Raw genomic sequence first — 24025 nt, forward strand, 5'->3', positions numbered from 1 at the left:
GTGGGGGGGGGGGGTGGTATGGTGCTTTACATACAGTAAGTGCTCAATAAATATCATTGGATGAGAGAGAGAAAAAATCTGCATTGTGGAGGGGGGAAAGCAGTGAAAAGTTTTGAGAAGAAATGATTTACTTGGAAATTTGGACAATTTACCGGTCTGCTCTAAACTGAAGATGAATCAGGGTGGCTATTTATTAATAAGAATAATCATCATCACCATCATGGTATTTGTTAAGCTCTTAATAAGTGCCAGGCACTGTTCTAAGTGCAAGATAACTGGGTTGGACACAGTCCCTGTCCCAAACGGGGCTCACAGTCTTTATCCTCATTTCCTCCCTCTCCCCATCCCCCCGCCTTACCTCCTTCCCCACCCCACAGCACCTGTATATATGTTTGCACATATTTATTACTCTTTATTTATTCATTTTACTTGTACATATTTATTCTATTTATTTTATTTTGTTAATATGTTCTGTTTTGTTGTCTGTCTCCCCCTTCTAGACTGTGAGCCTGCTGTTGGGTAGGGACCGCCTCTATATGTTGCCAACTTCCCAAGCGCTTAGTATAGTGCTCTGCTCAATAAATACGATTGAATGAATGAATGAATTTTGTAGATGAGGGAACTGAGGCCCAGAGAAGTGAAGTGACTTGGGATTAGAACCCATGACCTTCTGACTCCAGGTCCATGTTCTATCCACTAGGTCATGCTACTTCTAGTCGCAGAAGGATGGCAACAGCCGCTTCCGAAAGGAAGTCCATTGAGGTGGCCCTCCAAAGGGTAGCTGTTCGCCTCTCAGGGCCAGCTTTGGTCAGGAGAAGAACTCCATTAAGCTACAGGGGCTGTCCATCCTCAGCAGGCGTTTTTGAAGGTCTGCGGCCTTAATCGGCTTCAAGACTGGAGAGAAATCCATAGCAGAAGCTACGTACCACAGTGAAACACTAATTAAAGCCCTACACTTGGTGGAAGGGAAAAAAAGAAATCCCAGCTTTTGAAGATCACAACCTCATGGGAAAGTTGAGGAAGAACTTATTTTTCATTTTGCCTGGATTTACTCAAATCTGGGAAACTGACTCGGAGTTGAGAAGGCAGCCAAGTTAAGCTACCTTAATCAGGAACTCGAAAACAGGCAGAAGATAATGAGGGCTTCAGGTAGAAAGCCTGGTTGCCTCAACGAATTACAAAGATTTCTTCTAGTTGTAAGATTTCAAAAATCTAACTCAAGAGCTCCACAGTGAATTTGTCTTCTCGCCAGGTCATTTCTCCCCCAACTCCCAAACCCACACTTCTGCACCAACTAAGCACTTCAACGCTCACACCCCTGCTTAAACACCTCGGTACATTTTGACTTTCCATCCTGCAATTCAAGCACTTATTCACCTAAATATCCATTTCTCCTTTCTCTTCTTCTCACTGTCCACTGCTTGGTATCTTGTTCCCACCCTCCTAACTGTCAGGTCCTTGAGGGCAGTGCTCATGTCTTCTCACTCTACATTATGCTCCTTAGTGCCCAACACAGGGCTCTGCCCATGACAGACGCTCAATTTGGGTAGAGTGATGATTCCGGTCCAAAGTGGAAAAACTGAAATCTAGCAACTACTGACTCTACGGTCTCAATTCTGGCCAACGCAGATTCAATTTCGGCCAGCTAAATAGGGAAGACTGAAACACTGTAAAGTAGCATTGTGAATTCTGCTGAGATAAGAAAAGCATCGGGCAGTGCAGGCTTAGGAGTCAAGAGAAGCAGTACGGCCTAATGGAAAGAGAACAGGGCTGGGAGTCACAGGATGGGAGTTCTAATCCCTGTTCTGCCACTTGTCTGATCAGTGACCTTGGACGAGTCACTTTACTTTCTGTGTCTCACGTTCCTCATCTGTAAAGTGGGAATGAAATTCCTGTTCTCCCTCAGCCTTAAACCAGGAGCCCCACATGGGACAGGGAGCGTGTCCAACCTGATTATCTTGTGTCTACCCCAGGGCCTGACACCCAGTAAACACTAAACCAATACTATTACATACAAGTTCTACCTAGCTTCCAGTCCCACCCACAGATTTGCCGAATGACGTTTGGTAAATTGCTTGGGTTCTCTGTGTTTCTGGAAAATCCCAGATTTTTGAGGGCACAGATCACTTCCATTAATTCTACCACACCACGCCAAGTACGCTGCTCTGCACACAACAGATGCTCAATAAATACTGACGGACATATAAAGACTGAATGTACCAATAGGAGCTAGGCACAGCAAGGAACTCTCCCATAAAGGGTGACCTCCAAGCCTGCGGAAACGGAAGGAGCATTTCATCATCATCGTCATCATCATCAATCGTATTTATTGAGCGCTTACTGTGTGCAGAGCACTGTACTAAGCGCTTGGGAAGTACAAGTTGGCAACATATAGAGACAGTCCCTACCCAACAGTGGGCTCACAGTCTAAAAGGGGGAGACAGAGAACAAAACCAAACATACTAACAAAATAAAATAAATAGAATAGATATGTTCCACCCCAAAACCACTTGTGGCTGTTCAGCAGGGTCATAGGATACAGCATGGCCTAGTGGAAAGAACACTGGCCTGAGAGTGAGAGAACCTGACTTCTAATCCTGGCTTTGCCACTTTCCAGCTAGGTGACCTTGGCCAAGTCACTTCACTTCCCTAGGTCTCAGTTTCCTCATCTGCAAAAGGAGGTTAAGATATCTGCTCTCCCTCCTACTGTGAGTCCCGTGTGGGACAGGGACTGTGTCCACCCTGATGACCTTATATCTACCCCAGTGCTTAGCACAGTGTTTGGAACATACTAAGTGCTTAACAAATACCACAATTATGATAATTATCGTAAGGATGGAACCACTGGCCTGGGAGTTCACGAGACCGAGTTTCTAGTTCCATAACCACCACAGGTTTGCTATGTGACCTTGGTCAAGTCTGTTCACCCTCAGAGCCTCAGTTCCTCCACCCCTGGGAAAGTGTGGTTACTCAACAGTCTTCCTTCCTCAACATCCCTATTGAGAGGACAACTGAAATGTACCTGGACAGAGCTGAGTTCTTTCTAAGTAAAAAAATCCCAACAACTTGCTTAGCAGAGTTCCCCATCGTACCCTTTAGGACTCAGCTTTTTCTTTTTTTACGATAGGTTTTGAGTGGGTGATTCTAGCTCCCCTTCCAGTGAGGGAATTATGACGTTAAGAGCCCACGGCCCATGCCGATTTATTTATGCGCCCTGTCACACTGCCATAATTCTACAGCTTTGCACAGCTGCCTGGCCTGGACGACAATTCGCTGCTAAGCCAAGATATTTGCTCACTGAAGAAACAAACCCAAGCAGGTTGGTGAGCGAGCGGAGAGACAGAGTGGGGGTACCCAAGCCTTCGGGGGTCTTCTGTAGGGCAGGCCAGAGTGGTGGTTGAGGAGGGAGGCAGGGTGGAGAGGAGAGGAGCAGAAATCCCAGACCAACTGAAACCCACTCACCAACCCTCTAGTCCAATTCCTAGAAAAGCAGCGAGGCCTAGTGGAAAAAGCCCCAGTATGGGAACCAACCTGGCTTCTAATCCCGGCTTTGCCATTTCCTCGCTGCGTAACCTTGAGCAAGTCACTTTCTATCTCTGGGCCTCAGTTTCCTCATCCGGAAATGGAGATTAAATAATTCTTCTCTCCCTTAGACTGGGAGCCCCAAGTGGGCAATGGACTGTGTCTGACCTGATTATCATGTATCTACTCTAGCGTGTGGCATACAAGAACTGCTTAATGAATACCACAATCATCCTTCTTATTATTACTATTATATACCACACCCTCATCACACTAATACACTAATAACAATAATAATAATAGTAGTACCGGTAAGCGCTTACTATGTGTCAAGCACAGTTCTAAGTGTTAGGGTGGGTAGATGATGATCATTTTGAACACAGTCCCTGTCCCACAGGGGCTCACAACCTAAGTAGTAGTCTACTGACTCCACTGAACTGTACTCCCTTAAGCATTTAATACAATGCTCTGCACAGAGTAGGTGCTCAATAAATATCACTGATTGATTGAACACAAGGAGACCCACAGACGGGAAGAGAAAACAGAAAAGGCATTCACACAAATAAGTACACTATCAAAACCGGGCAGAGACAAGGTATTTCTGATGGTGCCAAGGAAAGAACAAAGATAGAGATAGATGACTGCTAGGTGACTGTTCTCTGCTTAAGAATTTCCTCATCATCCAGCCTGCAGGCTCCCTAGCTCATTACTCAGGGGTGGGGGTGATTTTCCGTACACCTGCTTCTACAATGTTAAAGGGGCACAGCTGTTGCTCTCTCAGGATGCCTCTCACTTCTTTCTGCTGTTTTTCCCCTCAGTCTACAGAGCGGGCAGAGAGGCAGTGTGTTCTAATGGAAAGTACGTACAACTGGCTGTCAGGAGACCCATGTTCTAATTCCCATTCTGCCCCTTGTCTGCTGGATGGCCTTGGGTGACTTAACGTCTGTGCCACTTAACTTAACTTAACGTCTCTGTGAAACAGGAATAAAGCAGCAGTTCCCCTTCCCCTGTGCCTCAGTTTCCTCCTCTGTGAGACAGGAATGGAGCAGCTGTTCTCCCTCCCTCTTGGCCTCTAAGTGCTGTGTGGGATCTGATTCCCTTGCATCTATCCCAGTGCTTTGCACAGGGGTTGCCACGCAGAAAGTCCTCAATGGATACCATCATGAGAGTGGTCTCTGCCTTCCTCTCCCAGTTCTCAACAAAACCACAAATCCCTCTGGCAAGCCCAAAAGCTCAGGCACAGACACTCCCGTGGACAGTTTACCCTCATCCTGCCAACACAGACAACTCCCTCCATCCGGCCCCCACGGGCAGAATCCCTCACTGCACGGGAAGACAGAGACAATCAATCAAGCAATCGTATTTACTGAGCGTTTACCGTGGGCAGAGCAGACAGCATCAGTCTGGGCCCCGAGGACCCTCTCAGTCAGTCAGTCAGTCGTATTTATTGAGTACTTACTGTGTGCAGAGACTGTGAGCCCACTGTTGGGCAGGGACCATCTCTATATGTTGCCAACTTGTACTTCCCAAGCGCTTAGTACAGTGCTCTGCACACAGTAAGCGCTCAATAAATACGATTGAATGAATGAAGAGAACTGTACTAAGCGCTTGGGAGAGTACAATATAACAATAAACAGATACATTTCCTGCCCACTGTGAGTTTACAGTTCAGGGGGGAGACAGGCATTAACGTAAATAAATAAAATTACATCAACATAAGTGCTGTGGGACTGGGGGGTGAATAAAGGGAGCAAGACAGGGCAATGCAGAAGGGAGTGGGAGAAGAGAAAAGGAAGGCTTAGTCGAGGAAGACCTCCTGGGGGAGATATGCCTTCAGTAAAGGCTTGGAAGAGCGGCAGAGTCATTATTGGATATGAAGAGGGAGAGCATTTCAGGCCTGAGGCAGATCTGGGTGAGAGGTCACTGGCAAGATAGATGAGCTACACAAGCATCACAAGGGTTGCACTATTGCAGAACCCTGCATAAAGGAAAACCAATTTCAAAGCTGTTTCGCCGGCACCGTGACCCACCAAACCCCAACAAACCGTTCCCCAGTTCCCTAAGGGCACTGTATCCAAGACGTGTAGCGAAAGCATGCCTTACTATTATTAGGATACTAAGAAATGTGCTAAGCTCTTACCGTGCGCTATACACCAAGGGAGATAAAAGATATTCAGTTCAGACACAGCCCCTGTTCCACATGGGGTTCACAGATCTAAATGGGAAGGAGAACAAGTAGTGAACCCACATTTTTACAGGTGAGGAAATGGAGGCACAGAGAAGTTAAGTGACCAAAGTCATGCAGCAGGCGAGTGACGTAGCCAGGACTAGTACCCAGATCCTTTAATTCCTAGGCCTGGGCTCTTTTCCACTAGGCTGGGCTGTTTCTAGAGGTTTCTGGTGGGTTGGGAAGTAAGTGGAGAGGCTTATTGGAGGAGATGGGAATTTAGGGTGTCTTTAAACGTCAGAATTGAGGAGGGAGGGAATGAGTTCCAGGCCATGGGAGTAATGTGGGCGAAGGGATTGAGGAAGAGAGTCAAGAGTGAGGTACAGCTGGTAAGCCTGGGAGGAACAAAGCCAGCAAAGCTGGGGAGTAGTTGGTGAAGACAGGACTGACGTAAGACAGAAAGAGTTGGGGGAGAGTCAAGAAGTCAACCGTCAGGAGTATTTGCTTGTACCATACCCAGAAAATCCTTTAATACAGACTATCAAATGACATCTAAGGTACTAGTTTCAAAACCAAAGACCTTCTCTACTTTTTTCTCCTAAACTGCATTTCTGTTGTGCTGGGTTTATGGGGAGTTAACCACTTTATTTCTACAAACATCTAAAATCAGCCAGGCAGCTCACGCTAAATAAAAATTCGAACGGGATTTGTCTCTCGTCCTTTCCGTCCCCGGATTTGGTCGGCGAAGAACAGAGCTTTCGTTTTTAACGAGCGGGGAGTCGAGAGCCCCTTTTAGAAAACTCACATCTGTTTCCAGATGACTGAATCGATCTCCTGAAGGGTGAGCCCTGTAACTGACAATGCGATCATGGTTAAATGAACCCATCCCAGCACAACCCTAACAGCACCCTCCAGACAATTAATTCTCAAGCGAGCGGTAGGTTGGCATGTAACACCTACGGACAGAGCACTGATCTTCTAGACTGTGAGCCCGCTGTTGGGTAGGGACTGTCTCTATATGTTGCCAACTTGTACTTCCCAAGCGCTTAGTACAGTGCTCTGCACACAGTAAGCACTCAATAAATACAATTGATTGACTGATTGATTGATCTGGGAGTCCAGATGGGGCCAATAACACTCTCTAGAGCCATCTGAGAAACTGCCACAGGATGCCGGAGCCAATAGACGCCCCTTTTCCCTACAGCCCGGAGAGCGCAATCGTGTCTACTGACTCTGTTACCTTATTATTATTATTATGGTACCTGCTAAGTCCTTACTAGATACCAACCACTGTTCTAAGTGCTTCAGTACATACAAGCCGATCAGGTTGGACACAGCCCGTCCCACATGGGGCTCACAGTCTTAATCCCCATTTTACAGGCGAGGTAATTGGGACCCAGAGAAGTGAAGTGACTTACCCAAGGTCACACAGCAAGCAAGTGGCAGAGCAGGGCTTAGAACCCAGGTCCATCTGATTTCTAGGCCCGTGCTCTGTCCACTAAGCCACGCTGCTTCTACCATCTGTAATTTATTTATTTAAATAAATGCCTGTCTCTCCCTCTAGACTGCAAACTCACTGTACGCAGGGAAGGTGCCAAAGCTGCCATGTCGTACTCTCCCAAGTGCTTAGTACAGTGCTCTCCTCAAGAGATACGACTGATTGATCAATCACACTGGACAATTCTCATTTGGAGCAGGCTCCCTCCAGCCGACTCCGCTGACGGATGCATGAGAGTGAATATGATTAACTGACTGACTCCTGCAGGAACAACATGAAAAGCATGCTTTGCACATAGTAAGCGCTTAATAAATGTCATTAAAAAAAAAAAAGCACGATGCAGAGGCCGGTGCTGCATTAGCCTCTACCTGACAACCCTGTGTGTGCGTGTCAACCAGATCCCTCTCCGTGAGAGGATGCTTCCGGACGGGGGCAGAGCTTTGGGATGGCAGTGTGGCCACGAAAACATGAGACTGGTTTCTGCTCCCAATGGGAAGGAGGACTGTGCGGGTGAAAGCCTGGTATATTACCGATCAATAGTATTTATCGAGTGCTTACTGTGTGCAGAGCACTGTACCGTAAGCTCGTTGTGAGCAGAGCATGTTATATTGCTACACTGTACTCTCTCAAGCTCTTAGTAAAGTGCTCTGCACACAGTAAGTGCTCAATAAATACAATTGACTGAATGACTGAACTAAGTGCTTGGGGGAGTACAATATGGCAGCACTGGGAGACCCATTCTCTACCCACACCGAGCTTACGGTCCAGAAGGGGAGGCAGACATTAATATAAATAAATTATAGATGTGTACATAAGTGCTGCAGGGCTGAGGGCGGGATGAATAAAGGGGGCAAGTCCAAGTGACACAGCAACACAGAAGGGAATGGGAGAGGAGGAGAGGAAGGTTTAATCAGGCGAGGCCTCTTGGAAGAGATGTGCTCTTAAAAAGGCTTTGAAGGTGGGAGAGTGGTGGTAATGTTGGATACGAACGGGGAGGGAGTTCAGGACCAGAGACAGGACATGGATGACCTAGACAAGATACAGGTAAAGAACCCTAAATTAGGACTTGTTTGATTTTTGCCTATCCACCCCTCTCAGGGTGAAGGGGCAGGGTAAAAATTCCAAACAATTTAAATAAAGACAGGACTCCGCAACCCTCTACGTTAACAGTTTACCTGACAATTGGCAGATGAAAGCCACAAATCAAAAACTGTAAAATGGGGATGAATCAATCAATCAATCGTGCTTATTGAGCACTTACTGTGTGCAGAGCACTGTACTAAGCGCTTGGGAAGTACAAGTTGGCAACATATAGAGACAGTCCCTACCCAACAGTGGGCTCACAGTCTAAAAGAGGGAGACAGAGAACAAAACCAAACATACTAACAAAATAAAATAAATAGAATAGATATGTACAGGTAAAATAAATAGAGTAATAAATATGTACAAACATATATACAGGTGCTGTGGGGAAGGGAAGGAGGTAAGCTGGGGGGGAAGGAGAGGGGGACGAGGGGGAGAGGAAGGAAGGGGCTCAGTGTGGGAAGGCCTCCTGGAGGAGGTGAGCTCTCAGTAGGGCTTTGAAGGGAGGAAGAGAGCTAGCTTGGCGGATGGGCAGCGGGAGGGCATTCCAGGCCCGGGGGATGACGTGGGCCGGGGGTTGATGGCGGGACAGGCGAGAACGAGGTACGGTGAGGAGATTAGCGGCGGCAGAGGACAGGAGTGTGCGGGCTGGGCTGTAGAAGGAGAGAAGGGAGGTAAGGTAGGAGGGGGCGAGGTGATGGACAGCCTTGAAGCCCAGGGTGAGGAGTTTCTGCCTGATGTGCAGATTGATTGGTAGCCACTGGAGATTTTTGAGGAGGGGAGTAATATGCCCAGAGCGTTTCTGGACAAAGATAATCCAGGCAGCAGCATGAAGTATGGTGTCGTACTCTCCCAGGTGCTTAGTACAGTGCTGTGCACACAGTAAGCACTCAATAAATACAACTGAAGGAACGAATGAATACCTAGGAGGCACTTAACAAATACCATGATTATTATTGAGGGAGTTGTGTTGTTGCTGGCTGTGCCTAGCCCATTTCAAAGTGACGAGGTATCTACCCCAACGCCACTGACAGAGGTAAACCTGCAGTCCTTGCGGGTGCATTTCAGGGGTCAGAGACAGTGACTGACTGTGCCCGGCCCTTGGACGGCCTCCTGAAACATGTCTGGGGTGGGGACACGCCAGGCCCCGCGGGGTCCCCTTCAGGAGGGCAGGACCATTTAGCTGTAGCTCACTCTCCAGGACGAGCCCACCTCTCAAGACCCCCGAAGGCCCAACTCCCGACTTCCAACCCGGACCCAAGCCAAGTGAAACTTGTTTAGAGTTTGGCAGGCCTGGAGCAGATCCTTGTTGCCGCTGGCTTTTCGGGGTTTTCTGCCTTTATTTTCCTGGTTTATCACCTGAGAGGCCTGTGACTTCACCCGTTTTTGTGGCTCTTCTTGGAAGCACTGCTTCCAGGTAAGAACCCAGAAAACAAACACATTTTTTCCAATTTGCCCTGTAGCCATAATAATAATAATTGTGGTATTTAAGGGCTTACTACATGCCAAGCTAAGCGCTAGGCTAATCAAGTTAGGCAGTCCCTGTCCCCCATGGGGCTCACGGTCTAAGTAGGAGGAAGAACAGGAATTGAATCCCCATTTTTGCACAGAAAAATTTAAGTGACTTGTCCAAGGACACGCAACCAAGAGTCGGAATTAGAACCCAGGTCCTCCGATTCCCAGGACTGTGTTCCTTCCACGAGACCAAGCTGCTCCTTCATCAGGTGAAGAAACCTTAGAAGGAAATACTCAGAAGGATCTTCAAGTGCTAAATTTCAGTTGAAAGAAGATCCCAAATAAAATGGGGACACTCTGTCCCTTAGCCACAGAAGCAGAGAAAGCGGAATGAACGGGGGCCTGGAAATCAGAGGACCCGGGATCTAGTCCCAGCTTGGCCACTTGCCTGCTTTTTGACCTTGGGCAAGTCCCTTCACTCCTCTGGGCCTGAGCGTCCTCCTTTGTAAAACTGGGATTCAGTCCCTGTTCGTCCTCCCCGGAAGACTGTGAGCCCTGAATGGGACAGGGAGAGCGTCTGATCCGATTACCTTGTATCTAGCCTAGTATTTATTGGAGTGCTTTACACATGATATATACTTAACAAATACTACAGCTATTATGATTTTTCCTTTGATGTGTTGGATAATTCATGAACATCACCAATATTAATTTTTTAATGGTGTAGTATTAAAACCATTAACCAGTCCCACCGGAAGCATCATTTGAGGAATTCATTCACTCATTCAATTGTATTTACTGAGCGCTTACTGTGTGCAGAGCACTTTACTAAGCGCTTGGGAAGCACAAGTCGGCAACATATAGAGACGGTCCCTACCCAACAACTGGCTCACAGTCTAGAAGGGGGAGACAGACAACAAAACAAAGCATGTAGACAGGTGTCCTCTTGCCTGAGGCCCCATCATCAATCGTATTTATTGAGCGCTTACTGTGTGCAGAGCACTGTACTAAGCGCTTGGGAAGTACAAATTGGACTTCCCATCTTTATAGGCTAATTAAACTGGGCCAGTTTTGGTCAGGGAAAGGAGCAAGAAGGCAATGGCAGGAAGAAGGCCTGGAGATGAGATCGAACAACCTATCAATCAATATTTACGGAGCACTCGCTGTGTGCAGAGCACTGTGCAAAGCGGTTGGGAGGGTACGGTACAACAGAGTTGATAGACCTGTTCCTTGCTCACAGGGTGTTTACAGTCTAGAGTGGGGGATTGATGCAGGCTTTGTGACCTGAACGAGCTGTTTCCTGGTCAGCAATGTGCCCGGTGGCTTGAAGAGAACCCGGAGACCTGATCTCAGCGCTCTGGCCAGGGAGAGGGAGAGCTGGGAATGCCATGAGCAATGGATCATCGATCAATAATAATAATAATAATAATGATGAAGGCATTTATTAAGCGCTTACTATGTGCAAAGCACCGTTCTAAGCTCTGGGGGGATACAAGGTGATGAGGTTGTCCCACGTGGGGCTCACAGTCTTCATCCCCATTTTACAGATGAGGGAACTGAGGCACAGAGAAGTTAAGTGACTTGCCCAAAGTCACACAGCTGACAAGTGGCGGAGCCGGGATTTGAACCCATGACCTCTGACTCCAAAGCCCGTGCTCTTTCCCACTGAGCCACGCTGCTTCTCTGCATCAATCCCGGCATCGCAGTCATGAAGGCGCCATCCCCCAGCAGTGCCTGAGAGCTCTCTGTAGGCCAGGAAGACACTGAGCCTTCTGGGATTCCTTCCACTTGACACCCAACCTTCCCCAAATCCCGGTGTGTGGCTGGGACAAAAACAGTGGGAGTGGCTACAGGCCTGATGGGGGCTCATTGAGATCCTGGCGCTGGAAACGCAGACGGGAAGCTCGTTAAGGGCAGGGAACTAATTCTGCTGTACTGTACTCTCCCAAGCACTTCACACAGTGCTCTGCACATGGTAAGCACTCAGGAACACCACTGATTGACTGATTGATTGATGAGAGGTAGAGAAGCAGTGTGGCTCAATGGAAAGGGCACGGGGTTGGGAGTCAGAGGTCATGGGTTCAAATCCCAGCTCTGCCAATTGGCAACTGGGAGACTTTGGGCAAGTCACTTAACTTCTCTGTGCCTCACTCAGTTACCTCATCTGTAAAATGGGGGTGAAGACTGTGAGCCCCATGTGGGACAATTCTATTTATTTTATTTTGTTAGTATGTTTGGTTTTTGTTCTCTGTCTCCCCCTTTTAGACTGTGAGCCCACTGTCTCTATATGTTGCTAACTTGTACTTCCCAAGTGCTTAATACAGTGTTCTGCACACAGTAAGCGCTCAATAAATACAATTGATTGATTGATTGACAATCTGATGACCTGGTATCCTCCCCAGCACTTAGAACAGTGCTTTGCACATAGTAAGTGCTTAACAAATGCCATTATTATTATTCTTTTGCTCTATTACTGCAACACCACAACCAGGAGACATCAATTTCATTCTTAAGTACTTGGCCGGGGGTGGGAGGGGGCTCCAAACCAAAGAAAATTCAAGTTCAAGAGCAACTACTTTTTCCCTTAAAAATGAACTTCTTGAGCCAGTGGGTGTGGAACGATCTCAGGCTCGAGCGAGTTTCATCCAGTGGGCCAGACTGAGCTGACCAGCCACGGGACAACTTGGATGCCTTGCGGTTCGGGTTACTGAACCCCATCAGAAAATGGTCACTCCCTGCATCCTGGTCACAGACTCTCCACTTCAATCACTCTCGACCACAGGCTAGCCGGAGTCACAGGGATATTTTCCATTATGAAAATGTACGCTTCTTGGCGCTGGACTCTGGCCGCCTGAATTACATGCCCGAATAGACTTCGCTACCAGAAACAGCAATCTGGCATCTCATCTGAACGTGGTCCCTTTCCCTGCCCCACCCAGAAGAACTGAAGATAAGATGATTTAACATCTCAATATTGGGCTATTTTGATCAATAATGGATTCCATTATTTATGGAGCTACCCGCCCAAGCAAATCAATCTTTCAGACTCCCACACGTGGTGGGTTTTTTTGTTTTGTTTTTTTCCAAAATACTGACACCAATGGTTTTTCACCATTAAATTTCAAGGTGAGCTACATTCTGCCTTGATCATAGACCGTCTAGTCTTTAAGAAATTCTACTAGGCCAGCCACCACGGCAGACACCACCTCAGAGTGCAGTGCGGGACCAAGAGACCGGAGGGGGAAGTCAATGGGAGTTACCTGAGGCTATGACTCCGACTCACCCATCCAGAACAGTTCAAAGGAGGCTTAAGGGTTCTTGATGTCGATGATGTTGACCTTTAGCTCTTGACAAAGCCCCCGGTGGAAGCTTTGCTGCTTCAAAGGAGTACAAGAATTCACATTCTTGGGGCATTGGCCTCTTCTGAGGGGCAGTGTACACCTTCTGTTGGCCAGAAAAACCTTTCAAAATTTTCTTCTACATAGTCCCTGAGGTTTCCCTTAAGGCCCAAAGAACTAAAAACTGAGCCACTGCTGCCCTGCATTACCTTTTAACTACCCCAGTATTTAGTACAGAGTGCGGCATATAGTAAGTGCTTAACAGGTACCGATTTTTTTCATTATTACTATTAACCCCATATCTATCTGAGCTGGACTCCCAGGATTGCTCCCCCCAGATCTACCAATCAATCAATCAATGGTATTTATTGAGTGCATACTCTGTGCAAAGCCCTAAACGCTCAGGGGAGTAAAATAGCCAAGCCCCGAGAGTTTTTGACAGGACGGGGTTCCTGACTCTTCAAAGCCTGCCCTCCACTCCCAACCTTTTCCCCTTTCATCCCCACACTCAAAACAAGAGTGGCCGCCGGTGGCTACAGTGCTTTTCGACCAGCCAGGTATCCAGTCCCATCCAGTCATGCCTCTACCCCCTCCGGTTCAACCGGGATAAAGCTTGGGCTGATGCTTTCCATCTCTAGAGTGGGACTCTTGGGAATTGGGAATCAGGTCCAATAAAAACCAAGTTCCAGCTCTGACCCCTGTCGAGAGTCAAGGCACGGCATTTGGATGGCCTCGGTTTGACTGTCTATGAGGCCTAACAGGTCAAGTGGTAGGTCTGCTGGGAGAAGTGACCCTCAGGACCTGCTTCGCTCTCCTCAGGAATGAGGGAAGCTGCCCAGGCAGACAACGGAGGCTTCCGGGCAGAGGCAAAAAGGGAGATTCCCGGTGGGAGAAGATGGAGACGAGTCTAATTTAGCCCTGCAACACCTGAGCTGCTCTCTGTGGGTATGGAGAGGGGAAAGACATCTCCAGGCTTCTGTCCATCTCCACATCTTCTCGCAGAAAACCTTCCATTCAATTGAGAGGAGGGAATATTTATGTGGGGAGATTGAGTCTCCTTAAGGTCACGTTCAAGAGAGAGGGAAATACCTTTCTCAGTGTTTAGGGGGCTGTTTTACATCAGCCATCCAGTGCGTATTGAGTACTTTTAGAGGGCACTGGGCTGGGTTTTTAGGGGGACATGGTGAACACTGGCCACTACACCTGTCCTCCAGGAACTTACAGTCTAATTCATTATTCACGGTGTTTACTGAACACTTACAAAGGACTGTACTTGGGAGAATACAACGGAGTTATTAGACACGTTCCCTGCCACAATGAGCTTACGGTATAATGAAGAGAGAAGACAGACTATCAACCCCAAATTCTCAAAACTGAAGCAAGACTAAGACCACCTTTTAGCTTTAGAATTCATAAATGTAGCTCATGAATATAGTGCCGGGGTGACCAAACCAATGCAGTGCTCAGATTTGCTAGATTTATGCAATTCTTTTCCACTGGTGATTTCAAGGCACTCTACACAGAATGCAAAATTAACATGAAATATTGTACTACTTAGACCTTAAGCAATGAAAGAATGAAATGGAGAAGCAAGAGAGGAGAACTGAAGAGGAAGGGTAAAAGAACAAGAGAACACGGCAGAGGTAACATCTTATATAGCTGGAACAAACCAGCAGCTTGTTGCCACGCTCTTAAGTATTATGGCAGGGGCAGGGCAGGATGAGGGGATGTGGGGGACAGGAAGAGGATCTTCCTCTTGGGAAGATCTCATGATAAAACAGACTAGGGGAGCAATATTGTCTCTTCCCACCTTGAGTCCATCTTCATGACCCCCACCCCGGGATAAGAAGGAAAATTCTCCTTCCTCACGATCTGGCACGTGCTAAAAACAGAGTTGGCAGTGCTTGGCTGAAAAATCCAACCAGGGGACCAAGGTGGTCTGGCAATCATGATCAAAATCTAAAATGCAATTCAAATGCACCAAGGGTCAGTGCTCCCTCCTGGGCTCGCTGGGTGGTGGAGCTTCATAAAGGTGCATTAATTAAAGCCCCAGAGTGACTAGTTAATTAAGACAAAGACTAAGATGTGTCACGGACTGGGAATAGGACAAGGCGTCAAGGTTAGGATTGCACTAGGACTTACAAATTAGCCCTGGACAAAGAAACGAGTAGTTTTCTGCCTCAGTTTCTCCATCTGTGAAATGGGAGAAGAGAATGTGTGCCACCCAGCTAACCAAAGAGGGGTACTGGGAGACAGAATGGATCTCTGTTTCAAGATACTCCGGAAGCTTCCCCAAATGATGCGCTTTCTACTTTGTTCATGGAGTTCTCTCCAGCCTCTTTAAATGCCTGATTTGTGGATAGAATAAAAGACTGTTACTCAACATGCTTACCAAAGGCAAAAACGCACCATCCAATTAACAAACAAGAGGTTTTATTATTATTAGTGGTGGTATTATTATTTATAGCAATAATATTTGTTAATCTCTTACCAGGTGCCTTACATTGTACGAACTGCTGGGGTAGGTAAAAAACAATCAGGTCAGGCACGGTCCCTGTTCCACAAAGGGGTCACAGTCCAAGGAAGAACAGGTATTAAACCCCCATTTTACAGTTGGGAAAACTGAGGCAAAGAAAAACTTGCCCAAGGTCACAGAGCAGTCAAGAGGCAGAGCTGGAATTAGAACGCAAGCCCTCTGGTTCCCAGACCCCTGCTCTTCTCACTCCATAATGCTGCTTTCTCAGATGAGAAAACAAAAGGGCATTTAGAGCCACAGGAAAATAAGATTCTTGACTAAAAGAAGAAAAACCAGGGTTGATTGGCTTCAAAATCCTGGCCAATATCAGGCACCAGGGCAGAAGGAGGATTATGCTTAGATTGAGCAACCATGCTACAAAGAACTACTTTATACCGAAACGTTGGTTAGCAATGGGCAAAGAAATTGGTGTGCAGTCTAGGAAGATTTCTACCAAAAACTGAAAATGTCACCTTCAGCGTGGATTCTTGTGCTGGTTTTCTGGAGCCCACTAAGGCTCACCTATCCTTCCTCCTAAATGAAAGGCTTGGGGAAGATCTGCCAACCTCGTAACAACTTGTCTAAGGCGATAGATTTTGGGAAAATGTCTCTAAGGCATTAGGTTAGCCTGAACTGGTTGGAGAGTGTGAGATAGAGGCAGCCATTATGACTGAGCAAGAGGAAACTCCAGTCTTGGGTCACTGCTTTCCTCTCCTCACTTTCAATTTAATGATGATCAGAGTCAGGCTGACAAACCCTCAAAGTTCATTACTAGCCAACTGCGGGGACCAAATGAGAGAGATTAAAAAAAAAAAAATCAGCCCAGACTCTAATGCTCTTTTCTCATACGATCAAAATGAAATAAAAGTGCAGAACTCAAAAAAAAGGGGGGGGGGGTGGAAAACATAATCCATCTCTTGTATTTATTGCTTGCTGACTCTGTGCAGAGCACTGAACTAAGCACAACAGAGTTAGCAGAAGTGAACCCTGCCCTCTAGGACCCTCCAGTCTAGTGGAGGAGACAGACACTAAAGTGTTCAGCTCCCCGCTCCACGTGAATTATCGTTTTGCTGCAGGAGCATAATGCTGTGAAATACTTGTATTTTTGGACTCTGGATCACTAGGGACGGGGAGGAATGTATCTGCCTTGCTAGGGCAGGAGGGCAGGGCTAAATAAACTGTGTTCAGCTTCTACTGGCTTTTGAAGAAAGGTTATCAGTAGCTCTGGTTAAATCTAAAAGATGGGTAAATAGAATAGTGGCACTGACTGGGGTGTACCTTGTTGGAACGAGGCTTTGCCCTACTCCACTCTCACCCCCCAGTATGGGTGGAACAGATAGAAATCACGGGACGAAGGGATCTGGATCCTGGGTACGTCACTGATTACATGATACGAAAAGCCAACAACTTTTCTGTTCCTCGGCTTCTCCACCTATAAAAAGGGGTGATTTTCATGGTTCCCATCAAGAACATTTAGTGGTAGCAAATACGAATTAGGCTTTAACGTTCCTCAAATGAAAACGACAAATAATATCTCTCAACTGTAAAATGGGTATTCACTACTGTTTTCCTCCCTACGTGTGGGACAGAGCCAGTGTCTGACCTTATTGTTCTGTCTCTACCCCAGCACTTACAACGGAGCTTGCTGCCTAATAAGCACTTAATAAATTCAATTATTATTGTAACTGAACAATCTGGAATTGGTCTTGTTTTCAAGGACCAAGGACCGTGAGTAGCAGGACGGCCTGGTGGAAAAAGCCTGGGAGTCGGAAGACCTGGGTTCTCATCCTGGCTCCACCACTCATCCGCTATGTGATCAGGGGCAAGTCACTTAACTCCTCTTTGACTCTGTTCCCTCATCTGCAAAAAAGGAAGATTCGATACTCGTTCTCTCTCCTGCTTCGACCGTGAGCGTCACGTGGGACCCGGTTACCTTGTATTTACCCCAGCGCTCAAGTCGGTGCTTGACGCGTAGTAGGCGCTCAACAAATACCACCGCTAGTATTATTATTACAGATCTGATCGGAGAGAGACGTGCTCATTCTGATACACGTTCACCTCTTGCATACCCTTCATCGTGGCAAACGTACATTTTCCAATCATCATCATCATCAATCGTATTTATTGAGCGCTTACTGTGTGCAGAGCACAGTACTAAGCGCTTGGGAAGTACAACATGGCAACATATAGAGACAGTCCCTACCCAACAGTGGGCTCACAGTCTAAAAGGGGGGGGGGGGGAATGACGATGAACACTGAGCATCAAAATAAAGCGAGCCCCACACACTCTCCCTGTTTCCTTGCAGACAATTCTTTCTGCCGGAGTACCGCAGGCCCCGGCCCATCAAATCAACCCTTGACCCCAAGGAATCTACTGCAGCTCCTTCACCCGGCCCAACGGGACTGCGGATCTCTCCCAAACAGATACCAATTTGATTACCGATTACCTAGCAACCCGATGGATGTGAGTTGCTAAACGTTCTCTCCTTCCAACTCCACGGGCTTTCATCCCTTCTGGGCCCGTGCAAAAATACTCATGTAATCTCCTACTTCTCCCCCACCCCCGTAAGTAAAAAAAGGTATACTAAGTCAACAGCCTGGGCCTTAAAAACCCACGGGCACCACGAAGAAGATGCCACTACGGTCCCAAAACAAGGCGGCATTATCCAAACCCGACATTCCCCGCAAAGCCCGCTGCCATTTCAAAGTTTCGCCTAAAAATGTGTCCGGGTGTGATGGCCAGAACCGGTCTTGCCTCCCAAAGTCTCACTGCGAGCGAATCAATTCTTTCTTGACGGCGGTCGTGGTAATCGTCAAGCGGTTTCCCGTGTGCCAAGCGGCACGCTGTGCTGGGCGCTGGGCGAGACCGTCTCTGCTCCACACGGGTGAGGGCAGGTTTTTAATCCCCGTTTTACCGAGGAGGAAACTGAGGCCCAGGGTGACTTGGCCAAGGTCAAACGGTGGGACGGCAATGAGACCCCAGAGCTCCTGACTCGCCAGGCCCGGGCTTTCTCCTCTAGGCCCGGATGCTCTTCCCCATCACCCGGCCCCCAAACGGGTGATGTGTCCGGGGTGCCCCCCCCCCCGCGAGGCCCGCCGAGCCCCCCGCCCCAACCCCGCACAATCAATCGTATTTATTGAGCGCTCACTGTGTGCAGAACACTGTCCTAAGCGCTTGGGAAGTCCAAGTTGGGAACGTAGAGAGACGGTCCCTACCCAACAGTGGGCTCGTCCCCCTCTCCATCCCCCCCCCCATCTTACCTCCTTCCCTTCCCCACGGCACCTGTATATATGTTTGTACATATTTATTACTCTATTTATTTATTTTACTTGTACATATCTATCCTATTGATTTCATTCTGTTAGCGTATTTGGTCAAGTCCCAGTTGGCAACATAGAGAGACGGTCCCTACCCAACAGTGGGCTCGTCCTCCTCTCCATCCCCCCCATCTTAACTCCTTCCCTTCCCCACAGCACCTGTATATAAGTTTGTACATATTTATTTATGTATTTATTTTACTTGCACCTATCTATTCTATTGATTTTATTTTGTTAGCGCATTTGGTCAAGTCCCAGTTGGCAACATAGAGAGACGGTCCCTACCCAACAGTGGGCTCGTCCCCCTCTCCATCCCCCACCCCATCTTAACTCCTTCCCTTCCCCACAGCACCTGTATAGATGTTTGTACATATTTATTACTCTATTTTACTTGTACATATCTATTCTGTTTATTTCATTTTGTTAGCGTCCTTGGTCAAGTCCCAGTTGGCAACATAGAGAGACGGTCCCTACCCAACAGTGGGCTCGTCCCCCTCTCCATCCCCCACCCCATCTTAACTCCTTCCCTTCCCCACAGCACCTGTATATAGGTTTGTACATATTTATTTATGTATTTATTTCACTTGTCCATATCTATTTTATTTTGTGAGCGTATTTGGTCAAGTCCAAGTTGGCAACATAGAGAGACGGTCCCTACCCAACAGTGGGCTCGTCCCCCTCTCCATCCCCCCCCATCTTACCTCCTTCCCTTCCCCACAGCACCTGTATAGATGTTTGTACATATTTATCACTCTATTTATTTATTTTACTTGTGCATATATGTTTTGTACATATTTATTACTCTATTTATTTTACTTGTGCATATATGTTGGTACATATTCATTACCCTATTTTACTTGTACCTATCTATTCTATTTATTTTATTCTGTCAGTACGTTCGGTTCTGTTCTCCGTCTCCCCCTCTTAGACCGCGAGCCCGCTGTTGGGTAGGGACTGTCTCTATATGTGGCCAACTTGGACTTCCCAAGCGCTTGGCACAGTGCTCTGCACACCGTCAGCGCTCAATAAATACGGCTGATTGATTCCCAAGCGCTTGGTCCGGCGCTGCGCGCGCAGTCGGCGCTCACTAAACAGGACTGAAGGAATGAATGGATGAATGAATGGATGAATGGATGGATGGGTGGCTGAGGCGATGCGTCCTGTGACCCACCTGTCGTCGTCGTGGTGGTGGTGGTGGCCGGGCCCGCCGCAGCTCCGCCGGGCTGCAGATCGGGGGCCGGTGTGGGGCCGGGTGGCCTCCTCCTTCCTCCTCCCTCGTCCTCTTCCTCCCTCGTCGTCGTCGTCGTCCTCCTCCTCCTCCTCCTCCTCCTCCTCCGCCGCCCCGCGCTCCCTCATGGACGGCGGCGCAGCCTCCCGGCGAACCCCCCTCAACGCCGCCGCCGCCGCTACTTCCTGTGGGGCTCTGGAGGCGCGCGCGACAGTGTGCGCGTGCGCGCCAACCCGCGCGTGCGCCCGTGCGCTCGTGCGCGCCAACCCGCGCGCGCGTGCGCGTGCTTGCCAACCCGCGCGTGCGCCCGTGCGCGCGTGCGCGTGCTTGCCAACCCGCGCGTGCGCCCGTGCGCTCGTGCGCGTGCTTGCCAACCCGCGCGCGCGTCCGTGCGCGCGTGCGCGCCAGCCCGCTTGGGCCTCGGTGGGCGTGGCTGCTCCTCCCCCTCCCCCCCCCGCAGCCGCCGGGGGGCTCTGTACATAACAATAATAATAATGACGACATTTGTTAAGCGCTTACTATGTGCAAAGCCCTGTTCTAAGCGCTGTGGGGATACAAGGCGATCAGGTTGTCCCACGTGGGGCTCACAGTCTTCATCCCCATTTGACAGATGAGGTAACCGAGGCTCAGAGAAGTTCAGTGACTTGCCCAAGGTCACACAGCAGACGTGTGGCGGGGCCGGGATTCGAACCCATGACCTCTGACTCCAAAGCCCACGCTCTTTCCACTGATCCACGCTGCTTCCAGTACATATTTATTACTCTATTTATTTTACTTGTGCCTATCTATTCTACTTATTTTATTTTGTGCGCATGTTTGGTCAAGTCCAAGTTGGCAACGTAGAGAGACGGTCCATATCCAAGAGTGGGCTCGTCCCCCTCTCCATCCCTTTCCGCACCTCACCTCCTCCAATCGATCAATCAATCGTATTTATCGAGCGCTCGCCGTGTGCAGAGCACTGGACTAAGCGCTTGGGAAGGACAAGTTGGCAACATGGAGAGGCGGTCCCTACCCAACAGTGGGCTCGCAGTCTAGGAGGGGGAGACGGAGAACAAAACCAAACGTACTAACAAAATGAAATAAATAGAATAGATATGTGCAAGTAAAATAAATAAACAGAGTAAAAAAAATATGTACAGACATATATACAGGTGCTGCGGGGAAGGGAGGGAGGTAACATGGGGGGATGGAGAGGGGGACGAGGGGGAGAGGAAGGAAGGGGCTCAGTCTGGGAAGGCCTCCTGGAGGAGGTGAGCTCTCAGCAGGGCCTTGAAGGGAGGAAGAGAGCTAGCTTGGCGGAGGGGCAGAGGGATTGGGGGCATTCCAGGCCCGGGGGATGACGTGGGCCGGGGGTCGATGGCGGGACAGGCGAGAGCGAGGTAGGAGGCCTTCCCACACTGAGCCCCCTCCTTCCTCTCCCCCTCGTCCCCCTCTCCATCCCCCCCCACCTTACCTCCTTCCCTTCCCCACAGCACCTGTATAGATGTATATATATGGTTGTACATATTTATTACTCTATTTATTTTACTTGTACCTATCTATCCTATTTATTTTATTTTGTTAGTAGGTTTGGTTTTGTTCTCTGTCTCCCCTTTTAGACTGTGAGCCCACTGTTGGGTAGGGACTGTCTCTAGATGTTGCCAATTTGGACTTCCCAAGCGCTTAGTACAGTGCTCTGCACATAATAAACGCTCAATAAATACGATTGATGATGATGATGATGATGTATATATGATTGTGCATGTTTATTACTCTATTTATTTACCTGTTTTACTTGTACCTATCTATTCCATTTATTTTATTTTGTTAGTATGTTCAGCTTTGTTCTCTGTCTCCCCCTTCTACACTGTGAGCCCACTGATGGGTAGGGACCGTCTCTATATGTTGCCAGCTTGTACTTCCCAAGCGCTTAGTACAGTGCTCTGCACACAGTAAGCGCTCAATAAATACGATTGATTGATTGATATACCTATATATACAGGCTCCTCCTCCAGCCCAGCCGGCACCCTCCGCTCCTCGGCCGCTAATCTCCTCACCGTGCCTCGGGCCTGGAATGCCCTCCCTCTGCCCATCCGCCAAGCTAGCTCTCTTCCTCCCTTCAAGGCCCTACTGAGAGCTCACCTCCTCCAGGAGGCCTTCCCAGACTGAGCCCCTTCCTTCCTCTCCCCCTCGTCCCCCCTCTCCATCCCCCCATCTTACCTCCTTCCCTTCCCCACAGCACCTGTATAGATGTATACATGTATATACCTGTATATATGTATAGACTGTGAGCCCACTGTCGGGTAGGGGCTGTCTCTATATGTTGCCATCTTGTACTTCCCAAGCGCTTAGTACAGTGCTCTGCACACAGTAAGCGCTCAATAAATACAATTGATTGATTGATTGATTGATGTATATATGTTTGTACATATTACTCTATTTTACTTGTACATATCTATTCTATTTTGTTTTGTTAGTATGTTAGGTTTTGTTCTCTGTCTCCCCCTTTTAGACTGTGAGCCTACTGTCGGGTAAGGATTGTCTCTATATGTCGCCATCTTGTACTCCCCAAGCGCTTAGTACAGTGCTCTGCACACAGTAAGCGCTCAATAAATACAATTGATTCATTGATTGATTGACGTATATATGTTTGTACATATTTATTACTCTATTTTACTTGTACATATCTATTCTTTGTTAGTATGTTTGGTTTTGTTCTCTGTCTCCCCCTTTTAGACTATGAGCCCACTGTTGGGTAGGGACTGCCTCTATATGTTGCCAACTTGTACTCCCCAAGCGCTTAGTACAGTGCTCTGAACGCAGTAAGTGCTCAATAAATACGATTGATTGATGTATATATATTTGTGCATATTTATTACTCTATTTTACTTGTACATATCTATTCTATTTTGTTCGTATGTTTGGTTTGGTTTTGTCTCTGTCTCCCCCTTTTAGACTGCGAGCCCACTGTCGGGTAGGGACCGTCGGACTTGTACTTCCCAAGCGTTTAGTACAGTGCTCTGCACACAGTAAGCGCTCAATAAATACGATTGATTGATTGGGGGGGGGGGTCACGGGCGCGCGCGGACACCTGGCCGTCTGTGCGCAGGCGCGCGAGTGGGGGCGCGCGCGCGCGCCCTGGCGGCGGAGTTCGGCGGTGCGGTCTGGTCCGGAGCGGCCCGCGGAGCCCAGTGCGCAGGCGCGGGCGGCCAAGGGCACCTTCGCGCGCCGCCGCGCGAGCGCTCAATGAATACAATTGAATGAATGAATGAATGTATTTATTTTACTTGTGCATATTTATTTCATTTTGTTAATATGTTTGGTTTTGTTGTCTGTCTCCCCCTCCTAGACTGTGAGCCCTCTGTAGGATAGGGAACCGTCTCTAGATGTGTGGTCTTTCTGATTTCCAGGCCCGTGCTCTATCCACTAGATAGATTGGAGTGGCTAGCCACTATCCACTCAATGAATGCAATTGGATGAATGAATTTATTAATTTTACTTGTGCATATTTATTTCATTTTGTTAATATGTTTGTTTTTGTTGTCTGTCTCCCCCTCCTAGACTGGGAGCCCTCTGTAGGGTAGGGACCGTCTCTAGACGTGTGGTCTTTCTGATTTCCAGGCCCGTGCTCTATCCACTAGATAGATTGAGTGGATATCGACTATCCACTCAATGAATACAATTGGATGAATGAATGAATGAATTTATTAATTTTACTTGTGCATATTTATTTCATTTTGTTAATATGTTTGTTTTTGTTGTCTGTCTCCCCCTCCTAGACTGGGAGCCCTCTGTAGGGTAGGGACCGTCTCTAGATGTGTGGTCTTTCTGATTTCCAGGCCCGTGCTCTATCCACTAGATAGATTGAGTGGATATCGACTATCCACTCAATGAATACAATTGGATGAATGAATAAATGAAT

The 24025-nt window shown here is 48.0% G+C and overlaps 1 protein-coding gene across 2 annotated transcripts in view; it reads right to left on the reverse strand.

Moving 5' to 3' along the window:
• The window catches only part of AGPAT3 (1-acylglycerol-3-phosphate O-acyltransferase 3), a 95776-nt gene extending 75500 nt beyond the window's left edge, over window positions 1-20276 (reverse strand). The window contains exon 1 of one of the 2 annotated variants that reach the window (XM_038760629.1): window positions 20068-20276. The gene's annotated coding sequence lies outside the window, so the exon portion shown is untranslated. The remainder of the gene's footprint in view (window positions 1-20067) is intronic. The other variant, XM_038760627.1, reaches the window with a different exon arrangement.
• Between the last annotated feature and the right edge of the window lie 3749 nt (window positions 20277-24025).

Source organism: Tachyglossus aculeatus, chromosome 18 (assembly GCF_015852505.1).
Source record: "Tachyglossus aculeatus isolate mTacAcu1 chromosome 18, mTacAcu1.pri, whole genome shotgun sequence".
NCBI classification, from domain to species: domain Eukaryota; kingdom Metazoa; phylum Chordata; class Mammalia; order Monotremata; family Tachyglossidae; genus Tachyglossus; species Tachyglossus aculeatus.